Genomic DNA, 22,893 nt, shown 5'->3' with positions numbered 1-22,893 from the left:
CCTATTGTACTTTGTAATTTTTTACCTGTTACTTGTACTCTAAATTTTGTATTTTTTAATCAATAAAAAAGAAAGAAAAATAGTCTTGTCCTTTTAGTAGAGGCCTAATATATGGAAATGAGCAGCTGAAGATTTTCCACAGGCTGATATTTGCAAATGATTGTGTAAACAAATGTGCGCTTTTTCTGTATTTAGTGGCATTCATGTATCATGCATGAAACATCCCTCAGCTTGACAAAAAAGCAGTAACAAAAGGGTTAACTATTCCAGCTGAGAAAAGTATCTGGGAGCGCAGCCTTTAAAATAATTGTTTAGTAACCAATATTCTGAGAAAAAGGAAATCAGGACTCAGCAAAAAGCTTTGCAGCTAAGAAAGCTGAGAAAGAACTGAGGGGGCGAGATTGAGATCACTGAAGGAGCACATTAGATAGGGAATTGCCTCATTTTCACAGGCTGTGAAAGGCCTGACCTAACACATGGAGTGAATTTCCTGTTGAGTTTCACTTCAGCTGTTAAGGCTCTCTCTAACTCTTCAGGGATTTCTAGTCGGTTAGGGAAAGTGCCGGAACTCTGCCCTCTCAGCTTGACTGCAGTGAGAAACAGTCAACGCAGGAAGATCTTGTATCTGAAGTCTGTGGGAGCGACGGTTGTGCAAGGATGTGCTTCCTAGAGTTAAACCTCTTCTGTTGGAGGAGAATTGTCTTCTGAATAAGATGGGCATGTGGTGCCCAGGACATAAATATGAAGAACAGTAGCGTTGTTTTTTAAAAAAATGGACCATGACAACATGTTAAGCTGTTTTATTCCGTGTCAGCCCACAGGCCTGGTAGCAACTCACCAAGATTTTGAGCAAAGAAAGATCCATCTCAGCCCTGCCACCCAAGAACCTATTTAAGTAGAAAAGCTAGGGAGTTTTTGTATGCAAGCCAAGAATGTTTAACCTCATCTGGGTATGGTAAATCAACACCAGCCAACCATTCTGCCTTCCCAACCAGCATCATCTCTATCTTGTCAGGATTAAGCCTCAGTTTGTTCGCCCTGCCACAAGACACTAGCCAAGGACTTTCACAACTGCTTTTACAGGCTTAGATGTAAAGTTGGAGGTCATTGACATATTGGTGACAACTCAGTAGGGTTACCAAGTTCCTGCTTCAGGTGGGGCAGTCCATGGCAGATAGATCCCCACACCCCTCACAGCAAGCACTCCAGTGCATTGGGTGAAAAGGGCTTTATTTGGAGATCCATTAAGTTCATGGGTACATCCATAGATGGGATAAGTTGGCAGGAATGAGGATACAAGCATATGCACTATTGATATAAGGAGCACTCTTCCCCCCTCCCTTTGAGCAGTTAGCATTTAGGCTAGAAAATCCTAAAAAGTTCCATGAGAACACAATAGCTTAGTCTGGACAGAGAAAGGCAGAAGATTACAAGGAATCAAAACTCCCTCTTTCCTCTGTGAAGAGTTACATTACAGCTGCAAGGTCACTGAGCATACTTTCAGAGACCACAGTTGCTTGTTCTGGGAGGAAGGCACTTTCGTTTTCAAGCAAGTCAACATTGGTACTTGATTATGTGACTACAGTACAAGGCACAATCATATGAGCAACGCATGAGATCAATATATTAGAGCAGAGAAACATAAATGACATGGATGGGTGCAGACATGACACACATTCTTCTTAAGCCTGATGGTGCTTTAGGGACTTTGAGAACAGGAAGTAGGGATCACCAGAAAATGGATGCCATTAGGGACTGGTGGTTGGTGGCCTATCACGAAATGGCTGCCATGGCACAATCAGGGCCAGTTGCAACATGTTGAAAAGTTGCAAGCCAAGCATTCTCCCACAATTGAGACACTTGCTTCCTAGCGGGTGTTCCCTTCGTACATAAAAGTGATGCCTCCTGGGCTCTTCTGAAGTACTTCCTGATCCAGTGTGGTGCAAGAAAGCCAAGACTGTCTCTTAACTTTGGGAAGAAACCGATCGGCCTCAGGCAACATACTAGCAGGTGCCCTGGTGCCCATGGAAGCTACGTGAAATCACTATACTGAACTTCCTCTTGGCAGAAACATCAACATTCCTCGAGCATGGTTGGATGCTAAAGGATAACATCATTAACTCTGTGTGGTGTTTCTGTGAGATTTAGCATTTCCAAATATGGGAACATTTAAAACAATCTTTCCAACCACAGTGGAGGAAAAGGAAGGAAATGAGTCCACTCTTAATCATTGCCTGACTTGGTGGCGAGCTTCCTGGCTTCTCTTCCTGCTAGCACTCTCCAAGAATTGCAGGAAATTAGGCATCTGCTATGGAAAGGGGGGGAGCCCTACAACACAGGACTATACAGGTTATAAACATCTCCACCCCAGAAGGGAAGCACTTAGGTTTGCTGAGAAAATGAAAATTGAGATTATTTTGATAACTTTTCTCACAGCAGTAATTGCTTCTCACGCTAATATCAGTTTATAGTAATTTTTATGTGGCGAAGGTCTGAAGAACTGAAGAAGGGAGCTCTGACTCTTGAAAACTTACACCCTGAAAATCTTGTTGGTCTCTAAGGTGCTAACTGGACTCAAATCCTGCAGTTTATAGTAAGTGGCTTTAGGAATAGGAACAATACGCTCCCCCTGCTCACACTTTACAATAAAGCAAAATAAACCACAATAAAGCAAGGAATGTTGCTGGATGATGGGATGTGAATAAGAGAACCTTCCTTCAAAGGATGGTGTCTATGGAGCAGGACTTCAAAAAATGACTACAGATGGTATGCTTGTAGGAGGAAAGGAGGTCCTTTAAGCACCATAGTTGTGAGCTGTTTGAATGCCAGTTGCCCAGGAAAGCAGCAAACAAATTCAAGAGACTAATGATGGATCTAAACAACATCACTTGGTAAATTACATTCCATTAAGCCTCTATTAAAAGGGCAGGGTGCTTTTTCTCCAGGCTGTTGGCAATAGGGTTGCCAGGTCCAGGTTGGGAAATTCCTGGAGATTTTGGGGGTGGAACTTGGAAAGAGTGGAATTTGAGGAGGGGGAGGGACCTCAATGGGGTATCATGCCATAGAGTCTACCCTCCAAAGCAGCCATTTTCTCCAGGGGAACTGATCTTTGTGGCCTGGAGATCAGTTGTAATTCTGGGAGATCTCCAGCCACCACCTGGAGGCTGGAAATCCTAGTTGACAACCCTAATTTTTGCTCAGGGCAAAGATCTAGGGGAAACAGGTGGGTGGGGGAGTGAGGACTGCAGAAGGTACAACACACATTTCAATATTTTGTTTTTAAACGCCAACATTGTCCCATTTTTCATTTAATAAATTGGGTAGACATGCATTGACATCACCTGCAGCCTCAGGCGATGGGCATTCTCAGCTGAGATCTGCTAGAACTTGATAAGACCATAATCTGTTGTGGCATTTTGATTATGGAACACTCTCCCCAAATACCTTCATTTGACACTGATTCTTTTATGCTTTCAGGTTAATACTCCTTTGTTTCTCCAGGCATTCTGCCTTTTAAAATTTCCTCACCATGCCAACTGATGTGTGTTATGTGCCATCAGGTGATTTGTGACTTACAGCAACCCTATGAATGAATGACCTCCAAAATGTTTTGACCTCCAAATGACCTCCAAAATATACTATCATTAACAGTCTTCTTGCACGTTGAAGCCCGTGGTGTCAGCTTGTGGCTAGATAAGGTTCTTTCTACAGATTCCCTCTCAAAAGCAAACAAGAGTCCATTGATTGAATAAGGAAACTTTACTGCAGAAAAGGTCCATTATAGTCCACAGTCCTGAATAGGAGACTCAGGATGGTACACAGTCATTGTTACCAATGAAGGGCAAAGCATGAGGTACAAAGTAACAATACCCATCTGGATTCGCCTCCCCCCACAGTTCTCAAAACAACATCTCTCAGTCCTGGGAAGCTGCTCTCCTTCAAGGCCAATGCTTGGTGGAACGGTGTTAGACAAAACAGTCGCCTCCGGTGGGGATGCTGCCTGGGAACTGGTGCACCTGGGAAGAAAGCACTTAAACACTAGAAGCATTAGAAAATGGAGTCAGTACAGTTTAGATATACACTGGACCTGACATTCTGCCCCCCTTAAAATAGATCCCCCCCTGGTTTATATGGGTAGCGAGTATGAAAAGCTTTGGTTAATCTAGGAGCATGAACATGTACAGAGTTCACCCACTCATCGTACCCAGAATCAAAGTCCTTCCATCTAATGAGGTAAAAAAGCTGATTCCGTTTGAGTTTAGAGTCCAAAATTTGTTGTACCTCATAGTGTATTTGGTCGTCAATCAAAGTTGGAATGGGTGGAGCTTTGATGTGCCACTTGTCATCGGTAGGAGCTCTTTTTAAAAGACTGACATGGAACGTATCGTGTACGTGGCGTAAGTTCTTGGGCAAAGTTACAGCAACAGTCACTTTATTTATTATTTTGCGCACAGGAAAAGGTCCCAGGAATTTCAGAGCGAGTTTGCGGCTTGTTTGAGCTAGTTTTAGGTTCTTTGTGGAAATATACACATGATCTCCAGGTTGTAAATCCCATTCGGCCACACGATGGCGATCTGCGTATTTTTTGTAATCCAGTTTGGCTTTTTCGAGATGTTTTTTAATAAGAGTCCATTGTTGCGCCGCCTCCTCCCACCACGAAGATACGTCTGACAAAGTAGAGGAATGGAGAGGGGGAGCGTCCAACGGGAAGGGATTGAAGTGAGCTCCATAGACAACTTTGAAAGGGGCCTCTCCAGTTGAAGCGTGTACACTGTTGTTATATGAAAATTCGGCCAGAGGGAGAAGGTCTACCCAATTATCTTGTTGGAAATTAATGTAGCAACGAAGAAACTGTTCTAGTATCTGGTTTGTTTTTTCGGATTGTCCGTCGGTTTGTGGGTGGTGGCTTGAGCTGATGCCTTGCTCAATATTCAACATTCTCAAAAGCTCCCGCCAGAAGTTGGCAACGAACTGTCCGCCGCGATCCGAAATCACCTTGGACGGAAAAGAATGTAATTTTACGATGTGTTTTAAAAATAAATCTGCTAGTTTTCGAGCGGTGGGTATAGCAGTACAGGGAATAAAATGGGCTTGTTTGGAGAACAGATCTACCACGACTAAAATGCAATTGTGTCCTTTTGAAAGAGGTAGATCAGTGATGAAGTCCATAGATATTATTTCCCAAGGTCTGTTGGGTGTTTCCAAAGGTTGTAGGAGACCCGGAGGTTTTCCTTTTCTGGTTTTGGCGCTGAGGCAAACGGGGCAGGAACTAACATATTGGGAAATGTCTTTGCGCATGCCCGGCCACCAGAACTGCCTTTGGATTAGATGCAATGTTTTCAGATACCCATAATGACCAGCAGTGGGAGCATCATGACAGCGCTGCAAAACCTCGAGCCGGAGGCTGTCTGGGACATAAAACTTGCTCCCAGCTAGCCAATCCCCCTGTGGGGATTGGACTAATTTGTTTCGCGGCGCCTTATCCCCCTCCTTTTCCACCTCAGTTTTAAGTTTCGATTTCCACTCCTGGTTGGCCGGGAGGGGCTGTTTGGCTCGACTGCGAGTAGTCACCACGCCCCCAAGTTGCGTAGGCGAGAAGACCGTGTCGACAGTCTCCTCCCGTTTGCTCTTGTGTTGGGGCATGCGCGATAGGGCGTCCGCCAAAAAGTTAGTCTTGCCCGGGAGATAATTTAGAGTGAAGTTGAATTTGGAAAAGAATTCCGCCCATCGCAATTGCTTGGCATTCAGTCTGCGTGGGCTTCGGAGGGCCTCTAGATTTTTATGATCTGTCCAAACCTCGAAGGGGTATCGCGCCCCCTCCAGCCAATGTCTCCAATTAGTAAGGGCTGCTTTTACTGCAAAAGCCTCCTTCTCCCACACATTCCAATTCCTTTCCGCCTCCGAAAATTTTCTAGACAAGAACGCACAAGGCCGCAACTTTCCATCCTCCCCCTTCTGCAATAAAACTCCCCCTATTGCCGTATCGCTGGCGTCGACTTGCACTACGAAAGGGGACTGTTCGTTGGGGTGGGAGAGGATGGGTTCCGTCACAAATTGCTTTTTCAGGCATTCGAAAGCAGTTTGGCAATCGGAGGTCCATTGTAGTTTGGAAGAGGGTTTTTTAGCTTGGTCCCCTTTATCTTTTGTTTTCAACAATTCTGTTAAGGGGAGTGTGATTTGGGCGAAATTTGCTATAAAGTCTCTATAGAAGTTGGCAAAACCCAGGAAGGATTGTAGTTCTTTACGGGTGGTGGGTGTTTGCCATTCTTGAATCGCTTGTATTTTGGTTGGATCCATTTTTAAACCCTCTTGGGAGATGCAATACCCAAGGTAAGTGAGTTCGGTTTTATGGAATTCACATTTGGACAACTTGATGGGCAGTTTATTATTCATCAAGGTGGCCAGGACCTTTTGTACCATTTGAATATGTTCTTCCTCTGTGTCTGAATAAATTAAGACATCATCAAGGTACACCACCACCCCTTTGTACAGAAATTCGTGCAGAACTTCGTTTATCATGGACATAAATACAGACGGGGCTCCCGTCAATCCAAAAGGCATAACTAGGTATTCATATTGTCCGAGGGGCGTATTAAATGCGGTTTTCCACTCATCCCCTGCCTTGATACGGACGTGGAAGTAAGCATCTTTTAAGTCTAATTTAGTAAAGATCTTACTTTGGGCCACGACGTTGAGAAGGTCTCGGATGAGTGGTATAGGATAGGCGTTGTTGGTGGACACTGGCATTAAGTCCTCGAAAGTCCGTGCACAGTCGTAGTCCCCCATCCTTCTTTTTCACGAAGAGAACTGGAGCAGCGTGGGGGCTGTTGGCGGGGCGGATGAACCCTCGTTGGAGGTTGGTGTCGATGAATTTCCGGAGCTCTTCTCGCTCATGGAGACTCATGGGATAGAGTCGTCCTTTGGGCAGTGAGGCTCCGGGTAAAATTTCCACTGCACAGTCCGTTCGTCGGTGCGGGGGTAGAGTATCAGCTTCCTCCTCGGAAAAAGCGTTTAGAAAAGGCCAATACGGTTCGGGTATTTGGTTGATTTCTTCTTGAGTAAGAAGGGCCTTTTCAGTATGAGTTGGATCATTGCCCCAGTTTTGGTTCCAACGGTGATTTTTGCAGTTAGTATGATTGAAGGTGATACATCCTTGTGCCCAGTCTATGGTAGGGATTGTGATCACATAGCCACTTGCTGCCTAGAATTAACGGGTATTTGGCAGTGGCGCTGATGACAAAAGACCTTTTTTCCCAATGTTGTCCCATGCCTGTGATCACTGGGATGGTCTCAGTGGTAACAGGGTTCATGTTGGTGCCATCCATTTGTTCAAAGATTACTGGATTTTGTAATTCCCGAGTTGGCAAGACTAGTCCATTGACTAGAGCTGGGGCGATGATGTCTCTCGAACAGCCCGAGTCGATAAGGGCTTGCACTCGGATGTGCATTTTTCTCTCTGGGTTGATGAGAGTTACTGGCATGAATAAGATGGACCCAGGCGGCCGGTTCCGTGCAGGGACGGGCTTGGGGCGGATCTGTCGTTTGGGCCCTTTTACGACAGATCCATCTCGTTTCCCGACTGGGGGCTTTCTGGATTGACTTCTGCGTTTGGGGAAGTGGGGTCATATTCCATAACTTCTTCCGCTTCCAGTCCTCTCTCTGAGGCGGGCCTTTGGGAAGCGCCGCGGCCTCTGTTCGTGCGTGGCGCGGGAATCGGGCATTGGAGAGTAGGAAATGGAGCAAGGGTTGGGCGCCGTAATTGAAGCGGAGGTCGTTGCACAGGCCGGTAGGGGCATTGTGCTGCAAAGTGACCGGCTTGTCCGCATTGCAAACACAGCCCTTGTTGCCATCTAGCATCTCTCGCTCCACGGGTGGCGTACCCAGCTCCCCGTCCTCCCTTCTGTAAAGTCAAGGGTCTTCTTTGTCCTGTTTGTTGTTGTTGTTCAACCAAACGGACTTCTAAAATGCGATTCTCAACTTCGCATGCAAGTTGGATCCAACCTAACAACGTAGGGGGATTGTCCTGCATGAGGGCTCTGTCCAAAAGTCTCGGGTTTAGTCCTTGCTTGAACAGAATGATTTTGGTGGACTCCTCACACCTAGGGCATTTGGCGGCCAATTGTCGGAATTTCGTGATATAGTCTCTCGCCGACATGCTGCCCTGTTTAATGGCTTGCAATTCCGTTCGGGCCCTGGTTTCCTCTAAGGGGTCTTCATATTGCGCTCTAATAGCATCCACCAACCCCTGGAGAGTATCGAGTTCCGGGGCCCCGATATTGTATAGTCCTACATACCAGTCCGCTGCTTTGCCTTGTAAGCGGGAGCCGAGATGTTCAATTTGACTGGCCTCGCTGCCGAAGAGGTGTCCCCACCGGTTGAAGAATTGCACTACTTGCACTAAGAAAAATCCCAGTTTGGAGGGATCCCCATCAAAAGTAGCTTCCAGTTTCACCCAACCCATCGGGAGGTCTTGCCTCGGAGCCGGTGCTGGGTAGAAGTCCGTCGGAAGCATCAATGGCACTTGGGGTATGGGGGGACCCGGTTGTGGTAGCGGTGCTGGTTGCGCTCGTGGCGGCCTCACCGGTTGAGCCGGGGGTGGCGGTCTCGGCTGGACTGGCGGTGGTGCTCTCGGCTGGGCCGGTGGCTGCAGTCGTGGTCGGGTAGGCTGCTGCAATCTCGGTCGGGCTTGTGGTGGCAACACAGGAGGTGCTGGCAGTAGCGGTTGAGGTGGAGGTGGCCGGTGCGGCTGAGTAATGACCGGCCGCTGAGGGATGGGTTGGTGGGGTCGTAGTGGTGTAGGTCCCACCGGTTGGTTCGGAGGTGGTAACACGGGTTGATCAAGTGGTAAACGTATTGGTTGCTGCAACGGGGTTAGCTGTGGTCGAAGCGGAAGGGGCCGCAGCGGCAAAGGTCTGATGGGTGGTGGGTCGCGCGGACTTGCCCCTCCCGACGCCGTGATCCTGGGAAGCAGAGGCTGATCTTGAGGTGCCGGTAGGCCGTCCCTCGGGGTTAGTTGAATGGGGACCGCTTCTCGTGGTTGTTGTGGCAATTCCTCCCCAGGAGGAGCCGAAGCCTCTTCCGTCTGAGTCGGCCGTACCGTCGTTGTAGAAGCCGGAGGGGGTATCACCGTCGTCTCGGTTGGACGGGTTGGTCCTTCTTCCCCCCCTCCAGGCCGCTCAGCGGGAGTCTCCTCGGCAGGTGTATCCCCGTCTGATTTAGGGGTTTCCGTTGGAGTCTCTCCGGGTGCCTCAGCTGGAGTATCCCCGCTAGGCGGAATTTCGTTTAATCTAGGGGGTTCCTCGGGCGTCTCCCCCGGTTCTCCAACGTCCTCCACTGGATAGGACATAACGCTTTGGAGGGTGGCTATTTGTACAGCCATTTCTTCAGGTGAAAGCCTCTCTCCTGCCCCCATCGCTGAGATTAGGTGGATGGCATGAGCCAAACTTTCCTCCATATCAATCAGTCTAGCTTCCAACTGTTGCATTCGACTTGGACCCGGTTGCCCCGTAGCGGAATCTCCCTCGGTTGTACTCACCGGGGAGAACGGCCCCCAAGGCGGAGGATCTCCTTGATCGACTCTCGATCTCGCTGCTAAAATTCCTTTGGCTAGACCCGTCACTGCCGAGATCCCGGAATCTACAGCATGGGTGCGACTTTGCATCTGCACCCAACTTTGTTCAGGAACTTCCGTTGGCTCTTTCCATGGAGCAAGTTCCGAATAATCCCAACTCAGGGCGCCGCGGTGGGATGTATTCCCGTCCGTACGTTCGGTCGTCCTGTTCCAGAACAGCCACGGTTGGCTGCTATCCAGCTCAGGGACAGTTCCTAGGCTTCGGCGCCCGTCCATCGAAACTCTAGGATGTAGTCCTCCGGCCCGGCGCTCCCGCGTTTCTCGGGGTCTGGCTCCCCACTCCGACGGGGTGGGTAACGAGATCAAGGGGAGAGCGGTAGCCTTCGGCCTGGTCCCCTCACCGCCGAGGTCGATGAGAGGTGGTGTGGAGGTCGAAGCTCCGGCCCCGACCGACACCGGTTCTTGAGGTTGCGCTGTTTGACTGTCGGGGGACGCATACGGATCAAACAAGGGATCCTTGTCCGGGACTCCCTTGGATTCCGCTGGGCCCGACTCAGGCATGATTGGTAACAAAATGTCAGCTTGTGGCTAGATAAGGTTCTTTCTACAGATTCCCTCTCAAAAGCAAACAAGAGTCCATTGATTGAATAAGGAAACTTTACTGCAGAAAAGGTCCATTATAGTCCACAGTCCTGAATAGGAGACTCAGGATGGTACACAGTCATTGTTACCAATGAAGGGCAAAGCATGAGGTACAAAGTAACAATACCCATCTGGATTCGCCTCCCCCCACAGTTCTCAAAACAACATCTCTCAGTCCTGGGAAGCTGCTCTCCTTCAAGGCCAATGCTTGGTGGAACGGTGTTAGACAAAACAGTCGCCTCCGGTGGGAATGCTGCCTGGGAACTGGTGCACCTGGGAAGAAAGCACTTAAACACTAGAAGCATTAGAAAATGGAGTCAGTACAGTTTAGATATACACTGGACCTGACACGTGGTGTCCTTCCTTGAGTCCATAGTAATGAGTTTACCATAGCATGAATTAGGGGTATGCAGGGCTTTTTTTCTGGGAAAAGAGGTGGTGGAACTCAGTGGGTTGCCCTTAGAGAAAATGGTCACATGGTTGGTGGACCTGCCCCCTGATCTCCAGACAGAGGGGAGTTTAGTTTGCCCTCCGCGCCGCTGCTGCGCGGAGGGCAATCTCAACTCCCCTCTGTCTGGAGATCAGGGGGCGGGGCCACCAGCCATGTGACCATTTTCAAGAGGTTCTGGAACTCCATTCCACCGTGTTCCCCCTGAAAAAAAGCCCTGGGTGTATGTGTTGAGAAAAAAATTGTTATAATTTCAGATTTGGGATTTAGGGGGGATCTGTACTGTGATTGCTCATTGTCTGGTAGGACATTACTTGTTCAGTATTCAAATCTCTGTGGTTTTTCAGGTTCTGGAGTGCTAGTCGCCACATATGGCGATGAGACCTGGAACAGCTTTCCCCTCGGCTTTCTACACAGTCTGGCTCCTGCACTTTGGGAAGGAACATGTGCGCTGCTCCTCTCTCTCATGTGCCTTATAGATTGTGTGGCAGAGCCCGGTGAAGGCCAGCCTCTTACCATCAAATTCTTCTTCTCCAGAACATAAGGTAGAAGATTTTTGGCTTTGGGATCCCTCCTTTATGATTTCTGACAGATCAAAGCCTCATGTTACGCTCAGAGGAAGAAAAATACACTTTTATGATGATGGGAGGGATTCCCGTTTGGCACTGCAACCAAGGAAATTGGGAGTGGACACAGTTGGAAATTTTCATACATTTACAAAATTCTGCTCTTTATGTGTTAAGAAAGAAGGGGGGTAGCTGTTCGAAACAAAAATTGATACTATTTTTGTTCTAGAGTCTGTTTTTATGTAAGCTGAAATTCAGTAATTTTTTTTTATCTATAAAAGCCATTAGAATCAGGTAGATGTTTAAAAATGCATTTTGAGAGAGATTCCAAGCTGACAGGGAAGAATTTTCTTTTGTGTTTCTTCTCAGAAAAAAATTGCTTTTCAAGGTAATTCATTTTGTAAACTTTAAAGCGTGGGCAAAACGATGAGAAAACGCCACATAAGATGGGCAATGGATCAAGGTTAGTGTTGTCTACTGTTCCATCTCCTCATTAGCAGAAGCCTTTGTGTTTATTTTGGCTGCTTCCTTTCAAGTCTGTGCGCACCGGACTGCTACATTTCACTGTAGTCGTGTGCATGTAAGCATAGGGGTTGACTGGGGCTTACTGTCAATGGAAGAAGTCTGATCGTGGTTTGGGTGTGCATCCACTTTGGTATGAAGGTAACTGGGTGATCTCAGGCCAATCACCCTCTCAGCCAAACCCGGCTTACAGGCCAAAAAACAAACAACAATAATACTTTTTATCAGGACTGACCAAAAGAACACAAAACAATGTGCAAGCTTTAGAGTTTGCCAGAACGCTTCATCAGGCTGGACGATGAAAAGCAGAAAGAAAACCTAGCACAATTTTATATGTTCAAATCTGCCTGCCATGCAGACAAAAAAGATCAGGGCCTGAAACATTTTTTTTCTTTCTCCACCTTTCCCTCTTTTAGTCTGTATGGTGTTTTGGTTGTTCCTAATAAAAGGTAGTAGGTGGTTTTTGTTTTGTGATTTATATGGAATATAAAACATTTACCCTTACATGCGCTATTGCTGGACTTTCACAAGATTTGGCATTAAATTAGTTTTAGTTAGCAAATATCGTATGCAATGCATGATGTTTAAAAATATTGTTATGGAAAAATAATTATATCAAAGTTAAGTTATAGTGTTTTATACAGAGTAATAGAAGGTAATTGAGAAAGCAAAATTTGATATGGTGTCTCTTTACCAGTGTAAGTGAACTGGGTGTGGGTAAAGAAGAGCCAAAGGGGAAGGGCCAAACAGAAGAGAAAGGGGCAGTGCCAAAAAGAAAGGGGCCCCAAGGTATCCTCTGTTACCCAGGACCCACAAAACCTGGAAGCAGCACTGGGATCTGGACTGAATTATCCATTAGTGGAATGGCATGTTGTCCTTCGGCGAGGGTTGCCAGCTCTGGGATTCATGGAGATTTTCAGGGAGGAGCATGGGGAGGGTGCGGTTTAGGGAGGGGCGGAACCTCAACTCAGTATAACGCCATGCAGTCCACCTTCCAAAGCTTAGCAACTGCTTGCTGCAGGAAAGTTTTTCTTTTTGAGACAGCGTCGCTTGTGCCTTGGGGCTTTGGGGCTTCAGTTGCAAGAGAGCTTACTCTATTCTCCATTCCTGTTTAATTTTTTTCTCCTTTCAATTCTGGTTTTCTTGAGAGCACTTTTAAAAAAATCCTTTTACCGTACTATCGTACTACTTTTACCGTACTACTCTGGACACAGCCTTGCTTTACTCCTTTTGTTGTTGGAATAGAATTAGTCAGGAGTCCTTGTTTGTTACATCTTACCCTGACAGCAGTGTTGGTATATAAGGCCTGTATAAGGAGTAGAAGTCTTCTGTCAATTGAAGTGGCACTTAGCTTCTTCCAGAGAATATCTCTGGAAATGGAGTCAAAGGCAGATTTTAAATCTATAAAGGCTGCATATAGCAATACTGTATTATTGGTCGCATATTTGTCCACCAGGTGGGACAGTATCAAGTTGTGTCCAATGATAGACCGCCCCTCCCTAAAACCAGCCTGCTCGTCAATTAATAGATTTTCCTGAACAAGCCAACTTTGTAGTTTCTCCAAGAGATGGCTTGCATATAATTTGCCCAGGATGCTCAGGAGGCTTATTGGTCTGTAGTTGGCTGGATCATCTCTTCGGCCTGCTTTAAATATAGGTATAATAACGGCTTCTCCCCAGATCTCCGGGATAGCCCCTGTTGAATCGATGTAAGTAAATAATGAGGCCAAGAGGGGAGCCCACCAATCTACATTGTCCTGTAATAGCTCCGGAGGTATCATATTGGGACCTGGGGCTTTGCCTCTCTTGAGCCTGTTAATCAAGCTCTCAACCTCCTTGGCTGTCACTGGAGGCCAAGGGAGTAAACCTGTTATACCCCCATGGTATACTGATATATTCTTATAGATTGGATATAAGGTTAGGATCTGATAAGATGAAATTGGTTAAATATTAGTGATGAGGTAGATATGGAAACTTTGGCAAAATAAGTTAAATAGAAATGATCTGTATAGAAGCATTAGACCATATTAAGGTATAGCAGTAAGAATGTACATGGAGACCACTTGTTTTGACCTTTAGTTGATCTAAAATTGAATACTGTGTAGGAAAAAGATCGTATTTAGTTTGGGAAGATACACAGGGGTTGGAATAGGGCCGTCGTCACAGGGGCTTTTATTTAGCGCTAAAATGGCGCTATTTCCCGGCAAACACCCACCTTATTCCAACACTGTAGCGATTTTCTCTCTTCTGCTTTGTGCTTGATAGTCGCGCTATTTTGTGCCTCAGTGTGAATGCCTCACATCGATGTATTTCGCCTCGCAACGTCCAATGCCCTCCCTTCAATCCCAGAATCCATTTCTTCCTGCGACTCCCCTTTTTTTTATTTTATTATGTCCTTATAACGCCATAACGACATAACACAATGCAAACTTTCTGCTGAAGTAAAAATGACTCAATCGCCATGGCAGAGTCGTCAGCGATGGGGATCACGCCAGACAGGGAGTTTTCTGCGGGCAAAGGGCTATTTATATAATTTCAAAGTTGGAAAAACAAAAGGGTCGTAATGTTTTGCTCTAACGGAATGTTTATATGCTGTTATTCCGTTATAGCGGAATAAAACGCCAGAATAATTTTTAAAAAAAGGGGGGGGGGAGGAGCTGCTTCTGCACGATTAGAGAGAACAGAACAGAGTGCTTCGGTGTGGACAGCTGGTGGCGTGAAGAGCCGTTAGGTGACCCAAAGAAACGTTACTGTGCCGATAACAGGTAGGACGCTATATGCTGTAAATTTAACGGAAGAGATGCCCGTGTGACGACGGCCTAGGAAATGTAATATTGATGAACTCTGATTAAGGTATGTTTTGTGCACTCTGTATTTTATTATAATAACTCTTGTAGTGAAAAATCTTATTGTTCCTTTGACCCTGTTATCCCCCCTTCTTTTTTTTTTGTACTCCTTTTTGTTCTGAAGTTAATTTATTTACTATAGTTACAATCCGCTCGCCTTTCTTGATTGTCAATTTAATCTGGATCCAACTCTTACAGTGCAATCCTATGCAGAGTTACTCCAGTCTAAGCCCATTGAAGTCAATGGCCTTAGACTGGATTAACTCTTCATAGGATAGGATTGCACTGTAAGTCTAGCATGCCAACTGCTGAAAGGGATATCTTGAATTCCCAAGATTCTTATGATGGTTTTTTTATTTATTTTCAGATAAATCCCCCTGACTAATGCGAGTTGCTGTCCGCAAGCACCCTACCAGCGTTGTGTGCAGAACCATCCTGGCTCCCAAGCTTAGTCAGCATGAATACTGGCTTGGTTATCCCAGCTGACTCATACAACTGTGCTAAGAAGTGCACAAAGTCTCACTGTTTTCTTGTGACACCAGGATACCTTTTTCCAAGACAGGAGGCCAGCAGGAATCAAGAGGATCCTGAATTCGGATGAGATTACGCTCCACAGAAAATATCTGGATTCACCAAGGTGTATTATTTAAACCCATTTGATATTAATTCTTCCTGTGCAATGGAAGCTCACGGGGTGACCTTGGGACAGTCGTTCTTAGTCTAACCTACCTCACAGGGTTGTTGGTTATGAGGATAAAAAGGAGGAACGGAGAAGGGATCTTGTAAGCTGCTTCAGGTCCCCATTGTGGAGAAAAGTGGGGCATAAATAAGTAAATAAATGTTATCTAGATCTTCTTTATTCTCAGTTTTCTTTTCACCCCAAAAGAAACCAATAGCCAAAACACCTTGAGCTACTTTCAGGCCAAACACATTCTACTTTTTATTACACATATTACATTCTTAAATAAAAATGCGTCACATAACTTTTTTTTTGCATAGATATCTTACAATATACCAATTTTAAAAAGAATTATGAAACAGACCAGTAACAAAAATAAATCTTCTTCTTCATTAATAATCTTGTAACATGAACATACCACCATCATATAATACAAATAATATTTTTTAAATCTTAAGACTTTTGTACAGCCAAAAAAATTGACAAAGTAATATATTCATATATATTTATATATAAAAAGCTTAAAAAAAATAAAATGTCAACCAAATAAAGGCAGAACTGAGGGCTACGAGATTGGGTACTTCCGTGATATACTAGAAATACCAGAGAAGGCCTGAGAGCAGGTGACTGACGGTTTCTCCAAATGCACTTGGCAGACACATCTGGCAAAAAAGGAAGGTTGTAGTGCAAAAATTAAACTCCTTTAAGCGCCATTTGTTGTAAAAGTTTTTTTTTTTAATGAAACTGATAAAGAAATATATTGTGTGTACACTGAGGTTAAAAAAGGACTTGGATTGTTACAAGACTCACTGTAAGCCAGACCTTTGCTTTCTTGAAAAATGACAAATGGATAGACTTTCTGATCCTAATCTGATACCTTTTTTCTTTTATCATAGAATCGTAGAGTTGGACGGGACTTCTAGGGTCATCTAGTCCAACCCCCTGCACAATGCAGGAAATTCACAACTACCTCCCCACCACACCCCAGTGACCCCTGGCTCCATGCCCAGAAGATGTCGAAACACCATCAGGATCCCTAGCCAAACTGGCCTCAGAAAAATTGCTACCTGACCCCAAGGTAGTGATCAGCCTTACCCTGGGCATGTGAGAAGGGGCCACGAGAACCAAGCCCTGGTGCGACCCTTCCTGCCCTGCCCCTCATCACGATCTTCCCAGGTTCACAGAATCAGCATTGCTGTCAGAGGGCCCCATCTGGCCTCCGCTTAAGAACCTCCAAGGCAGGAGAGCCCCCCGCCTCCCGAGGAAGCCTGTTAGCATTACTTCTTTTTGACAACTCAGAAGCAGGAAGAGATTCCAAGAGCAGCAGTTTTGCCTGCCCAGCTCCTGAAATCGTCTTTCCCCTACATTCACTCCAGTCTCAAAGGAGGGAAGACAAGACAAACTGATGTGGAAACACAGTTGCTCTGTTCCAGCAAGTGGCTATCCACACACAGCTCATGCCCATTGTAAATACACAGACCCTGCGACCAGTAGCCTAGCGCAATGCACTGTTCTGGCCCCCGTCTTCTTGACATCAACACATGCCGCAGCCAGCTGGGCATCCGCGCCTACTGGTTGAGACCCTTCTTCGTGTTAGTGAGAAGGAATACTCAGCGCAGGACCTCTCCTCCTTCCAACTGCCTATCATTTATAACAAGGAAAGTGGTGGAGTGGGGGGGCTTCTCAAAGCATTCCCACAGATCTTGGCCAATGAGTTGCCAATGAGCACCTGGCGGATGGAGGCGGCCCCCTGGATAAGGGGCTATTGTCTAGGGCACCCGCAGCAGCCCTGTTGTGCCCTGTCATCACCAATCGAGTCACCAGGCAGGCTGGTGGCTTGGGGTACGCCTGTCCAAGCAGGCTGGCTGGCTTGAAGCATGCTCACTCCAAGTGAGCTGGTGGCTTGGGGCAAACTAGCTGGCTTAAAGCACCAAAATGCTTTTGGGTGGCCCTGTCCTAGATTTCATTTGCCCTGACTGAGACCTTGCCCCTGGCATGCATGCAGAGATTTTTGCTCATCACATGCTTCTGCTGGCTTTGGCTGTTCTTAATCAGCTTTCTTTTATTGCTACAGCCTCCTGAAAACATTTTGAAGACTGAGCAGGGCCAGATGACGGAAGTCAATACTGATTGTGCCTGCCTCAGCTCCAACAGAGTGATGAGGGCAACCAAAAGGATCTCACAGCCTGAGCCAAGGAGCTCCTTCCACATACCTCTCTGCAGTCTTAAAGATATAACTGGCTCTACCCCAACCACTTAGCCAGCTGCAAGGGGCTCTGAACTCCTTATTGCTTGGGCCAAACAGTCTTTCCATTTTCCAGGGTTTGTACAGTAGTCAATGGCAGTGCTTGTGAATGCTTGAAGCAGGCACAAACATGTTATGAGGAAGAGCCTATTTCCACCATTTTGTAGGATCCCAGCTGGAAAAGGTCTTTTTCAGAGAGTAGGAACCCCCTCACTGTATGCACAAATATTTTCTCATTTCTCATTTGATGAGAGCAAATGACACTATACTGAGTGTCCTTAAACTCCTTGAATAAAACATGCCTCTCGCCATAGACATGGGGCATGCTGGAAACCTCTAAGGGTGTTCTGTTCGAAGACAGCAGCTGTGCATGAGTTTTGCGATGGCTGCAGAATTTGGGGAGGGGGGGACCAGAAACCCACTCATGCAATTCCAATCATATAGCAAAGCCTCAGTAACAAAGTCGTGTTTGGAACCCGTCTTAGAATTTTGCATTCAGGAATCAGCAAGTGCTGAGCTCTAAAACAAGTGAGAAACAGAGAAAGGACATGCAGGATTATTACAGTGGAAAAGTACATCTATATAAATCGAGTATCAGCTGATCTGGCCAAGTGACCTTTCAGAGAACAGGTTGTTTGGCCGTGAGCTGTGACAGATAACAAGAACATATTAAACAAAAGCACGTTACAAAAGAGGAAAAAATTTAAACTCTCAGGAATGTCCTTCCAGATGGAACTCACAGTCACTTAACACCATTTAACAGTCTGTCACAGAGGAATCAAGATTTGATGTTCCAAGGAACTGTGTGTGATTATTATTCAGTTTGCCCACAACAGCTCAGAAGATAAAAGGATTAAAACAAAAAAAAACCCCGGACATCTCTCATTGTGATTTCACTGTCAGGGTACACTTGTGACCCACTTTCTCTTCATACTTTGGAAGCTACTTACTCACAGTACACAGCAAATATATATTCCAGCACAGGGAAGAAAAAAAAAAACTCCTTTCCTATATAAGCTGACACAATTTCTAAAATCCATTGGTAGTTATTGGTACCCTCACCAAGCCAGGCAGAAAGAGGCACTGTTGGTTGAAACATTGGAAATAGTTGGAGTTAAGTTTCATTTGTGAGGGGATATGATTTACTTTCACTGACTGAGATGTGAGAGTACATACGCACAAACACACATTAGCTTGCGTGTGCACTTTCCAGCAAGAGAGTATAGAACCTATGCTCTGGCAGTATACTCAACTGAAAATATAATTTAAAACCCTTTTGTCAGTTTTTTTACAAAGTATCCTAGCCTTGATTTCTGAATCCAAAAGCATCCATTCCACTTAAAGTATTAAAAAAACCCTGCTTTTGAACATAATTAAGCAAATAATAATTTTTTGATATAAATCAAGAGTGTGATATAATCTTCCACCCAACCAATTGTTTCTTGATTTTTTAAAAAATGGCCAGTCTAGACAACTTCACAGCGGAAGGCGGGGCTTCGGCTCCCAAGCGGTTTGTCCAGGGAAAGCCCAGCTCCCATGCTGAGGAAGTTGACTGTTCCTGCCCTGGTCATCCTTTTTCTAAAAAAAAAAACAGTTTGCATCGGATAAAAAGGACAAGAGAAAACAGAACAAGGGGGGGAAATAAAGTTCTTCAAATATTTACAAAGCTTCACTTCCCTCAGTCTTCATCAAGTTATGACAAAGGAAGCCCCTCAGAAAGCAGGATTCGTTATTATTATGGAACATCACCAGGTACCGTGTTTTGTTTCACCCACAGAAGGCCAAATCAAAACATTTCCGAGTGCTTTGTTTTTGAGCACATTGACCAAAACAACTCTAAGCATGTTTATTTGGAAGTCAGAACTCCCACCGAATTTAGTAGGCCTCATTTCTTAGTAAGGGGGCAGGTTTATAGCTAGGGTTGCCAGGTCCCTCTCACCTCCCGACAGGAAGGTAGGGTCAGCTGGCACTTACCTTGTGTCGTCCATGAGGATCCTCTTGGCAATGATGTCACTTCCAGAAGTGAAGTCACCATGCCAGCCGCGCAAGCGCTCCCGCACTCCACACGGGGCTGATTCGACCTGTTTGGGGCATAAATTGGTCCCAAATGAAACGCGGGAACACTCCCGCAGCCAGCACGACGATGTCACTTCCAGAAGTGATGTCACGGTGCCTGTCGGGAGCACGCGCGTGGCGTGCATTCCTGAGGGGCCTGTCGATGGCAGGCAGCCTCCAGGAGCTTGCCACCTCCCACTGATCACTGGGCGGTCATTGGACAAGGAGGCAAATTCCTGGGAGTTTGCCTGCCACCGGTGGGCACCTGGGAATCCGATTTAGAGCTCCAGTGTGGCCAGAGAGGGGGTCAGCAGGAAGTGAGAAACCACTACAAGGAAGCATCAACCCAGCGGGAGCTGATGGGGGCAGACAGTGTGAGGCAGGTGCACAGTGGCCACCATACCTAGCATGAGTTGCTGTTGCCATGGGCCATAGTGGGGCACAGCTGGCTGGCCAGCAGTGGCTACACACTGGTCCAGGTCTGACCTAGCAGCCTGCACTGTTGTGCCATCACCATGCAAGATATGGGAGCTGGGTCCTTCCCTGCCTTGCTACTGCTCAGTCATGGCAGTCTCTTACTTCCAGGCACTTCAAAGTAGCTGGATTCTACATGTGTGTACTTGGAAGCAAGTCTGATTTATTCCAGTGGGTATTACTCGTAAATAAAAGTGCATGGTCTCCTCTACTAAGCAGTGGAAAACTGTTACGGAAAGGGCCAGATCTAGAAACTAAAATGATAATCCAGAATCCAATCCGCCATTGTGAGGCTTTGGAGATGAATCTTTTGGTTCAGGCCTACTTGGAACAACCACGGAGAAAGCAATTAAATTTTTAAATTTTTTTGCTATGAATAGGCTAGGACGCGCAAGTAATTGGAAGAGTACTGATGATCTTACATTTGGCTGCACTTAAGAGAGATGTTAGCAAGACCACAAACAGGAGGTAAGTCAATATCGTTCCTTTAGTTTCCCTCTCCCCCCTTCCCTTCCGGCGTCTTTTAATTATTTAAAATATAGGTTTATATTAAATCACCACTGACTCTTGTACACGATTCTCTAAGAATTCTAGAGGCAAAAGCATTTAACAATGAGAGCCAGTTTGATGGAGTGGTTAAGAGCGCAGGACTCTAATCTGATTCTCCACTCCTCCGCTTGAAGCCAGCTGGGTGACCTTGGGTCAGTCACAGCTCTCTTGGAGGTCTCTCAGCCCCACCTACCTCATAGGGTGATTGTTGTGGGGATGATAATGACATACTTTGTAAACCACTCTGAGTGTGGCATTAAGTTGTCCTGAAGGGCAGTATATAAATTGAATGTTGTTGTTATAAGAAAAGTTTGTGATGACAACCCACGGATACTGATACCCAAAAAAGCTACTGTCATGACAGATATGTTCACATAGAATGTAGGATGCTACAAAAAGAATCTCTTACATGGTATAGATTTTTCTCAGTTAATATCCTGTCTGGATGTTCTGTGACCTGTCTCAGTTGAAGTAAAATCCTAACCAGAGTGACCAGCTTCTAGAGTTGCCTCGTTCTTGCTTCCAGTGGAGGAATTCCCATTTTCAGCTGCCAAACCCCACTCCCACTTGATAGGCTGGCAGGGGGGAAATGAAGAAGAAAGCCACCATCTGTTCAGCGGTGCTACATCGTTTCTGGATAAAACCTACAAGTGACATCACATTGCTCTAGGAATTGGAACCTCTATGACAGTGCCCAGTCCCTGTGCCCCCGCCGTCTTCCGCTTTCAGTCAGCCACAGCCGGCAACCCTACCCCCTTCTAAGCCCACTGATTTCAGTGGACTTAAAAATCTGCTTAGGACAGCTATCTTGAAATTGCCATATCATATTCAAATGCTGTCAAAAGCACCATTGAACGCTGAGCGGAACAGAAAATATGCAAACACAGATATTAAGAACTATAAGATTGTCAGCTAGCAGAGCTCCAGTATTCTTTTTTAAATCATGGTTAACCATAAATCTTTGGAATAAAAACTTAGATCTTTCCCTCATCTTTAAATGTTAACATTAAATGGCCCTCACATGAGAGATGGTTAGATTTTGGTCCGCTTCTCATCTCATTATTAAAGGCTAGGCCTTGCTATTTTACAGGCCAAACAACCACTGACAGTCACAGTATGTGCAGGAACTGTGATTCAAAAAAAGCATTATTTGAAAACCCGGTCTTTTGGGGAACTCATAGATGGGGGCGGGTGAGCCATAAACAGGCTCAAGTGCTAAAAATCCCTGTGTCTGCACTTTATACAGTTTCAAATATTATGCATTTTAAAAAAGACTGTTTAAACTTTTTGCATCTTAAACATAAATTAGGAAATTACTGAACAGTCAACGAGTCAAAAACAGTCAAAAGAAGGGCAGTGAGCTAGTTGAGGGGGTGGAAGATCAGCAGCCTAGGAGGAGTCACATTTTGTTCCATTCAATGCCTCTCAGAGCGATGGTCCCACAGTGTTCACTATACACCAGCATTCCCAATGATTAACTCTCACCTGCATGAAAGATAGTTTGAAAAGGGAGTCTTTGGATTTAGTGCCAGCTCCAACTAGACAGAAATAAGACATTATGTATATATAGAATATTTGTGTGCGTGTAAAATATAGGGAAATTAATCCACTTGGAGACACAACCATCAAATTATCTACAAGATTCAAAAGGTGAGCCTGATGCTTTCCTCAGCCCCTAAAACCACGGGTCAAATTGGACCCAGACATTATCAATCGATAATGCTCATTTAAACATTTGGAAGGAATCAGCGCTCACCAAAAAGCCAATCCCTTTCCCCCTATGAGAATGGTAAAGTTACCATCATCTCGATGAAGGGGAAAGGAGAATCTAGGACGGTTCCATCATTTTAATCAGAAAATATTCTCATTTTTCCCACTCAAGATGATCAGACTTAATATTTCTACAGATCTGCTCAACCCAAAATCTATCTTTTGCAGGTGCCAGACACACAAATAAGTTACCAGACTGGGGTAAAAAGGGCAAGCAAGAACTAGCGACCAGAGTTGCTAACCAGTCATAGGTTGCAAGAAGAATCCCTCCCCTATTTGTTGTGGTGCAGAAGGAAAACCTGAAGTGACGCCTGAGTGGTAGAATCCAAGATAGATATCCAGGTGAGGAAATGAGTTCAGTGGAACATGAAGAAAAAAAGGCTCAAGCTCCATACAAGCTTTTTAACCCCCCCACCAAGTTTTCAGTAGGCAATTGAAGAGGAAATCTGAACTACAGCAAATCCCAAGATATACTGTGGTGTTGCTGAGGAGATGTTTGCTAGCCAACCACTGTGAAACCACGTCAG

Source organism: Eublepharis macularius, chromosome 2, assembly GCF_028583425.1.
Source record: "Eublepharis macularius isolate TG4126 chromosome 2, MPM_Emac_v1.0, whole genome shotgun sequence".
Lineage (NCBI taxonomy): Eukaryota > Metazoa > Chordata > Lepidosauria > Squamata > Eublepharidae > Eublepharis > Eublepharis macularius.
This window is presented reverse-complemented; position numbering follows the sequence as displayed.